Here is a 9,625-nt window from a genome sequence, read left to right as displayed (position 1 = left end):
GTTGTTGTACCTACTGTCTAAAATATGTTCTGATGTCAGTCCAGTGAGACTCTTGTGTCTTTAATTTGTTTAATGGTGAACAGTAACGAGTTATGATATATACTGAGGCAGAGATGAAAATGAATAAATTATCATTATTATGATTATGATTATTATTATTAAATATTGAATTTTTCTTTCCGCCCTCATACTATGACTTCCATTATTTACTCCCCTGATTAAGGAACAGCCTTTTGTGGAAGTCGTAGTTCTTGAAGTAATTCTTACAGAACCACGTGGTTTAATTTTATCTTAAGTCATATGTCTTCAAGACAAAATTAAGCCATGTAGTCACAGAGGTGTAGAAGTGTAGCAAGCAAGAAATGTGGACACACACATACACACACACGCACACGCACACACACACACACACACACACACACACACACACACACACACACACACACACACACACACACACACACACCAGTCCCAGTCCTTTTCTTGTCTGTTTTCTTGTCTCTCGTTTCTTTGTGCGATTGCATTGCTGATGCTGGATTCCTATTAAAGAAGATACTTTATACTAAGACCACGTTTTGCCTGATTATATATGTAGGCCTATATATATTTGAATGTGGGGAGGTTCAGAGAGAAACAAAACAAAAAGACAAAGGGAAAGAAGCAGAAGAACCAGCATGTGTTTAAAATATGTGCCTCTTCAGTTGTACACTGCAGCTGAAAGGAGAGGGGCGTCTGTTTGGCTGCAACACCAAAAGACTGTAATAAACCCATAAACACCCCCACCACACACGCGCACGCACGCACACACACACACACACACACACACACACACACACACACACACACACACACACAGATGATGAGTGCATTCATTAGATAGAAGCGTCTCATCTGTCCATTAGGAGCTTGTGAAGCCGCTGCGGTTCCTGTGTTTGTCTCTGCACCAAATGACTCTGATAGACACAGAGTCTGATTATAGATGCAGAGTCTCTATTTCCTCTTTTATTTATTACAGAAACAATTATACTAACTTGGAGCTGGTAGTGTAGAAGGAGAAAAAAGTTGCTATGTTTTTACTGTTAATGCAAAAAGTTATAAAACAGTAACATGAAGCTCTAGAGTACCACTGTGACTACAGTAACTGCACCAAAGTATACTTAGGGTTAGTAACAGCAATAGAAGTTTTCTACATGTTTGTGTAATTTGCAAATACTTAAGCACCAAGGTAAAAGTTTTTATATCCAACAATTGATACCCAACAACTACAGCTGCTGTTGGAAAGTGTGGTTGTAGGTCGGTACTTGGGCAAGATTTTATAAATATCACTATTTATGCCCAACCCCATGGAATCACTCTGAATTATGTGGGCATGGATCGACCATGCCACAGATGCTCGATTTGACTGAAATCTGGCCCACAGCCATCAAGGAATACCATTTACATGGTCTGCAACAATGCTTTGGTAGGTAGTAAGAGCCAAAGTAGCATCCATGTGGATGGCAGGACCCAAAGTTTCCCAGCAGAACATTGGCCAATCTGCTACTGGCTTGCCTTCTTCCTATTCGTGCATCCAGGTGCCAGGTATTCCCAAGTTAAGTGACACACATGCATCCATGTGATGTGAATGAAGAGATGATTCATTAGACCAGGCCACCTTCTTCCATTGCTCCATGGTCCAGTTCAGATGCTCATGTGCCCATTGTTGGTGCTTTCAGCTGGTGACTGGGAAACCATGGAAGCACAGAAGGATGTTAATCTGTTAACTGAGATGCAGAAGGACATCATGAAAGACAGGTCCTGGAAAATCCACCTCACTAGGATATCAGTCGGACTGGATAAGTGTGGCCAAATGGTTGCAAAGACATGGAAGGTGATCTGGACTGAAGGGGTGGAGTTGGCAGAAGGCAGATTAGCAGGTATAAAGGAGCGTTACCTGGGCAGCCCACAGGCCAACAGGAACCATGAAAAAGATGCACAAAGGTCAGCCACAGCCAAATGCCTCCAGAAGGTAAGACAGGTGCTAAAAAAAAAAAAATAGCTGAACAGTAGGAATCCAAAAAATCAAAAAACAGCTGGAATAATAAGCTGCCCACAGGAGGAGATAGATGCTACTGATGTCAAGACAGAAAAATTCCTCACTATGCATGGAGGTTTCCTCCCGAAGTCCAGCACCCTGAGGCACTATGACAGGAGTGAGAGAGGGTGAAGATTAGTAAGTGTCAGAGCTACAATCCAGGATGAAATACAGGACATACGTAAATTCATCACGAAGATGAACCCTGGACATGAGCTGCTCAAAGAATGAATCAGGAAGCTGAAAACAGACAGTGATACAGAACAAGAAGAGGAGCCCTCATGGATGACCGAGCCCCTGCATGGGATGTACCATCAGCAGATAGAGGAAGTGGCTGACATCCAGAAATCCTTCCAGTGGCTAAAAAAGGTTGGCTAAAAGGACAGCACAAAGGCTCTAATAATGGCAGCACAAGAACAGGCCCCAAACACCAGATTCACAGAGGTGGGAGTCTACCACAGCTGACAGGACCCAAGTTGCAAGCTGTGCAAAAATGTCCTGGAAATTATCCAGGAGATAGTAGCAAGACGTAAAATGTAAGCCAGGACTGTGTACACTGACAGGCACAACCAAGTGGCTGGGATAGTAAACAGGAACATCTGTGCTGCATGTTGACTAGGAGTCCCCAAGTCCCAGTGGAACCAGAGGTGGCTGAGAACAACAAGGCTGTGGTCCTGTGGGACTTCGAGTTCCAGACAGACAAGAAGCTGCTGGCCAACCAACCAGACATAGCGATGGTTGACAAGGAACAGAGGACCTCTGTTGTGATAGCTGTGGCCCTGACATGATTCACACCTACTGGCTAAGGTGCCTAAGTGCACTCCATGAGCACCTGTCAGCACCAATGAACTGGCTACTAATGAATAAGACACACCTGGAATGGCTGACCAAAGGCCGGACAGTCGTGGTCCCCAAGGATCCTCAGAAGGGACTAGTCCCAATCAACTATAATCAATAACCTGCCTCAGTACAACATGGAAGCTCCTGTCAGGCATCATAGCAGCTAAGATGAGTAGGCATGAGGCTCAAAACATGAGCAGGGCCTAGAAAATAATTGGTAGAAATACCAGAGGTGCAAAGCACCAGCTACTGGTAGCTAGAGCAGTCACTCAAGACTGACCAGCCTGTGCACTGCCTGGACTAATTACAAGAAAGTCTATGACTCAGTGCCTCATACATAGATTCTGGAATTCCAAGAACCATACAAGATCAACAGGACCCTAAGAGTCTTCACCTGGAACTAAGTGGGGATGTGGAGAACAACACTGGAGGCCAACTTCAAGGAAATTACACAAGTCACTATCAAGTGCAGGAATTACCAAGGAGATGCTCTGTCAACACTGTTGTTCTGCATAGGCCTGAATCCCATCAGCCAGATCATTGACAAGACTGGCTACAGATACCAACTATGGAATGGAGCAAAAATCATCCACCTCCTCTACATGGATGACATTAATCTGTATGCCAGAAGTGAAGAAGACATTGATTCACTGATCCACACCACTGGGATCTACAGCAATGATATCAGAATGTCATTCGGACCGGAGAAGTGTAGTCAGATGGTAACAAAGAGAGGGAGGGTAGTCAGAACTGAGGGGCTTGGACTTAAAGAAGGCAACACTGCAGACATTGAGGACAGCTACAAGTACCCTGGAATCCCACAGGCAAATAGCAACCATGAAGAGGCCACCAGGAAAGCTGCAACTGCCAAGTACCTGCAGAGAGTAAGGCAAGTCCTGAAGAGTCAGCTGAATGGGAAGAACAAGATCCGGGCTATCAACACCTACAGTACACACTGCCGACTGTCAGATACCCTGCTGGGATAATAAGTGGCAAAAGAAGGGATTAGAAGCCACTGACAAGAAAGCTCCTTACCATGCATGGAGGGTTTCACCCCAAATCCAGCACCCTGAGACTGTACACTAAGCAGAAGGAAGAAAGCCCAGGACTAGTGAGTGTCAGAACCACTGTCCTAGATGAAACAACATACATCCATTCGTACATCAGGAAGATGGCCACAAATGATCATGTGCTTAGTGGAGTACCTCAGGCAGCAGAAACCTGAGAAAGAAGAGGAGTAAGAACAGGAACCATCATGTACACATATTATGTGCATGGCATATACTACCACACCAGGCAAGACCCCAGATGCAGGCTACACAGAGATGCCCCTGAGGGCATGCATGGAAAGCCATTACCAAGTGGCTGGCATAGTATACAGAAACATGTCTGCTGAGTATGTCCTGGAAGTCCCGAGTTAAAAATGGAATACACCCCCAAGGTTTTTTTTTTTTTAATGACTTCACATTATCAATTGAGACAAGAAAATTCAGTAGGGAAAGGATTTGAAAGATGATGAAGAGTAAGAGTTTTCAGAACATGAGTCCTTTTGTCTTTATTGAATAGGACAGTAGATATGAAAGTGGGACAGAGGTAGAGGAATGACACACAGTCTTGGGCAGACTCAAACGCAGGCCCCTGTATGTGGCATAGCAACAATGTCAAATCAGAGTCTGACAGTGAGTTTGAAGAAGAGGATAAGATTGACCATCAGTTAGCTTCAAAACAAGCCGTCAACAGCTTGTAAGGGGAGAAATGTGGATGTGAATAAATGGCAAAACTGAATGGTCTTCTTGCCCAAGGAATGAGCCATCCCACATGCCTGACAAAGTAGGACAACCTGTGCCAACAGCAATGACAGTTACTCTTGTGCAGGGCATCAAATCTGATTTTGAGCTTTTCATCCTAATTACCATTGGAAAAATCATCCATGATCAGGAAATGTTCCTGATCTCAATTCTGTTTTTGATCCAGCAGCAACAAAAAGAAGAGCTGCAATCGATGTGGACTCAAGATGGACAGGAAGGGCTTCCTAGGTTCTTGGACCCATTAAGACTGACATGAATGTGTTCAGTTTCTAATACAATTCAAAGAAGTAAACACAAAAAAACTGGCTTCATTTATATTTGCCCATGTTAATGTGTTTTTTCCACCCATATCATGGTTGTGACTGATTTTTTGTTCTTTTATCACATTGTATATTTTCAACCATCATAGAATAAAATAAGGGTGGAGCCTGATTCTTCCATAATTACTGTTTTTCTCAAAAACTGCAATTCTCACATCAGGAACATCATTTGCACCACTCTTAATTGAGTTCTCAATACCGCTAAGGCATTTTTCATAACACACACTCACCTGTGGAAATGACACTACAGCAATCAAAACCCTTTTCCCATATGGCAAAACATGAAAAGTTAGTCAATCACTTCATCTCTGTGATCACTGAATTAAAAACCTTGCAGCAACGTCTTAAGGCACCATTTTAGGCACTGACTTTGGAAAGAGTACCACAAAAATGTGGGCCTAATGAGTAAAAACTGTTAAGACACAAAAATGAGTATGAAAAATGTATTTTATACAAAATTACTGAAGTGGAGAAAAGAATTCCATCTTTAGTGATGTATATTTCACGATGTGATTCTGTTCTGGGACCTCCTCAACCTTCATTGTGCATTTGTGGAAGCAGGAGGTGGGAAGAGCAGCAACAAGAATCCTTGTACAGAACAGAGCAGGCTTTCCTGACAGCAGATACGACACTGATGAAGTCACGTACAACATGAAAACAAAGAGCTTGAAGGGAGGTGGGTTACAGTGGCTTGCTTGCTAAAGCAACTTAATTATCGTCAACCTCTTGAAATAATGACCTAATTCATTTTTTAAATGAAAGTTTTATTTTTGCCTAAATCGTCATATTATCTGTTTTGTTTTGTTTTGTTTTGTTTTGTTTTGTTTTGTTTTGTTTTGTTTTGTTTTGTTTTGTTTGTTTTTTTTTTTTTTGTTTTGTTTTGTTTTGTTTGTTTTGTTTGTTTTGTTTTGTTTTGTTTTGTTTGTTTTGTTTTGTTTTGTTTTGTTTTGGCTTTTCTGAAAAGCCTAAAAAAAATGACTCATTATTTTAAGAGGGTGACGATTTGTAGAAGGGTTTCAGTTGGCAGTGAAATGAGCTGATCTATTGGAGTGGCATTCATAGCCTAACTGAATTACTTATAGTTCTATTATCTATAACCACCGTAATATTTGTTAACAGCAAGCACGTTGAGTAGACCAATTTGATTTTTTTTTTACATAAACCTATAAAATTAATAAACATTAAAATCCCTGTAAAAATGTTTACAACTTCATAACTTAACTACCATGTGCTATTAACATTTTAGATATTATTTTTAAGTTATAGCTGTAAACTAATACTATGATTTATACTAAAAACTATGCTTATAATATAACAGTGTGAGAGTTGATGAGTATTCTAAAAATAAAACAGACTTCCAGTGAGAGAAGCTTGTTGGAATTGTGATGTGAATAAAGTTTGAGCACAGCTTTTCTGCTTCCTCCTGGTCTGACCAATGAAGCCTGGGGATTTAAGCAGATTTAGACCCTGGTCCTAACAAAGACAACCCATAAAACATCTGTGAACTCGACAGCGGATGATTGTGATACTTCTCTGAGGTCTGGCAGGATCTGAGCTTCATTAAATCCAGAAGCCCCTGGTCTCCTGCTTCAGGCCTCCCTTCGGCTCACCCCGCTGTCCCAGGGAAGGCAATTGCAGGCTGTTTCAACCCAGTGTGTACGTATGTGTGTGTATGTGTGTGCACTGGGGGCATAGCTGTGACACATGGCACAGTAAATCTAAGAGAATACTCCGAGCAGGAGGCCCCCATAACAACACACACAACCATCAAGTTAGGTTAGGAATGGAAGTGCAGAAACACCAGGGAGACATCATGGTCACATCTGAAGAAGGGAGCAGTACTGGTGTTGTGGATAAGTGAGACTTAGTTGCAAGACTGGGCTTTTCAAGGAATGAGCTACAGGTAGTGTACCAAGTAAAACATTTGCAGCAGCAGCGTTTTCCTTTCTGTTCCTTTCTGTTGTAGAAAACATTTTTACAAAGCTACAGTTCTTCCAATAGGAAGTCAGTTTAGCCCAGATTAATTAAAATTTAGAGTTTGTGCATAGATTTGTGCACCAACAGGAACCTGGCTCAGAAGAAATTCCTTTTCTAACCCGTCTGTTTCTAATAAAATTCCAACTCTTTAGTATGGAGTCAATCTTGGTCATGGTGCTGAAATTGTAACCTAAAAGCCATCCACTGCACTCATACAATTCCACCGCTAACTCTACTATTTTGTCTGTAATCTATCCCTGCTGCTAGATGATGTAGAGATCCAGATCTGCTCATTGTGCAGTGATTTAGCTGTGTGGCTGAAGTAGGTGTGGGCCTCATCATTTCAGTGATATTTTCAGGACCTAAATGGGCTGAACAAGACAAAGCACGTGCTACTGCTGCCGGCAAGAAATCATATTTCAGCCCACGTGGACGTGGCCAATCCAGTGAGTCTTCACTTTATCCTCTCATATTAAGTTCACAGATAATAACTGCCTCTGCTGAGGCATTCTGGGTGAATCTGAGCACCAGCAGACCTGGGCTCCCCCCTAGCTCTGAAATTCTTTTATAATTCATCAAGCTGCAGAGAAAACCATTCATATTCATAAATTTACTTGAAGAGAGTTATGGTCCCACTGATACAAATGGCTATATGGATCACATTGCATCAGCCATTCTGGACTCATTAACAGTTGGACAGCAGGCCAAGTGCTGCTGGCTGCTCCACACATGTCACAGCTGTCTCTGACTATGCTGAACAACAATAATAATAATAACATCAAACACAGAAATAATAACAGTGTTTGCACATGTTGCAGCTGCCTATTAGTGGGCAGAGAAGAAAGGGACAAACTCAAACAAAGAGGAATCACTTAGAAAGCTGGAAATGTTACTCATTTCTGACCAGACAAAAATAAGATTGAAATAATAGGACTGTTAGAAAAAACAAAAATCAAACATTAACAGCACCAATGACAATAATAATCGCTCAACTACTACTGTAACAGATAACTGAATGAGAATAACAATAAAAATAAAAGTGCTATGTTTGCAACACAGGAAAGAAAAATTTGAAAATTGAAAAAAAAAACAAACAAAAAACTATTAATCAAATCAAACAACTTCCCCTGACAATTACAGACATGAACAGAAGCACATAATTAACAGTCTAACATGGGGGTGCAGGTTCTGTCATTTATTATATTTACAAAATTGTATGTCATATATAATATCTATTACCTGAATATTCACCTGGGTATATAAAGGCTATAAAACAAACAAACAACAAAAAACACAGTACTTAACAAATTCATTGGACCACCACCCAGTATAAGGTGTCTGTAATGGTTAATCTACCAGTACACGCAAGCCCTTTAATCGAAAATTTTTTTAATGCTAAAATGTAATTACTGTTGTCATCCATGAATTTTCAAATGTGCTCTTTTACAAAAAAGCAGACATGTCTAGACAAAAAAGCATGTCTTTATTAAGATGACAAATTAAAATTAATTACCATTATTCATTTCTGAGCTCTCAGAAAAGGGTATAAAAACGTGAATTCAGCAGTTTTCAGTTTTAAACACCTCTTTGACAAATTTCTAAAATATTTGTGTTTCTTGTTTATGACAGGATGAGAGATTATCTATCTATCTATCTATCTATCTATCTATCTATCTATCTATCTATCTATCTATCTATCTATCTATCTATCTATCTATCTATCTATCTATCTATCTATCTATCTATCTATCTATTTTCTTATTATTAAAAAAAAGAAACTGACCGTAGGGTATGTCTCTTTTAGGGCCAATAAAATCCGATCAGCGTTCTTTTCGTACACAATCTCTTTTTCTTCTTGCATGTCACGTAACTTCTTTTACACACTTCCTATTTTCGAACACGGAAACAAGCAGCACGAGGATGCAGGATGTGCTGTGTTGTGGTGTGTGTGTGTGTGTGTGTGTGTGTGTGTGTGTGTGTGTGTGTGTAGGGGGGAGGGGGGGGAGGGGTACGGTAGAGGATGAGTTGGAAGAAGCCGACGCCGACTGTCGTAAAAACAGCGAAGAGGAAGATGGAAAAGAAGAGGATAGGAGGGAGAGAGTGGAAAAGGATTCGAGGCGGTGCGGCGCAATAAAAGAATATGACGGCAATAAAAGTTTATAGCTTATAAATTTCTGAAAGTTAAGAACTAAACGGCTGTAAAGCAAACACACCTAGAGAAGAAGAACAGTGGAGCGAGAAAAGCCACAAAGACAGAGAAAATAATATCAGAGGAAAGTTTCAAATCCGCCTGCTTGATAGTTTATTTGGCGGTTTTGTGAACTGATAGGAGCTAGAGTCAGGAGAGGGCAAAGTTTAGTGTAACGGTTTAAAGGGGATTCTATATATTATTTTCTGATTTTGTAGATTTCAAACAAAAGCAAACAAAACGAACAACAGCAAAAAAACAAAAACAAAAAACCAGCAGCCACTCTTGTGTTACAGCAGCTCAGAGCAGTCTTTCTTCCTCCTTCTCCTCGTTTTCTTTTCAGCTTTAGGACTTTTATGGCTTTGTAGCCGTTTGGCTGTATGGGCCTATTTTGGAAACCTTCTGTGTGTGTCCCTGA

Source organism: Archocentrus centrarchus, unplaced genomic scaffold, assembly GCF_007364275.1.
Source record: "Archocentrus centrarchus isolate MPI-CPG fArcCen1 unplaced genomic scaffold, fArcCen1 scaffold_43_ctg1, whole genome shotgun sequence".
Lineage (NCBI taxonomy): Eukaryota > Metazoa > Chordata > Actinopteri > Cichliformes > Cichlidae > Archocentrus > Archocentrus centrarchus.
This window is presented reverse-complemented; position numbering follows the sequence as displayed.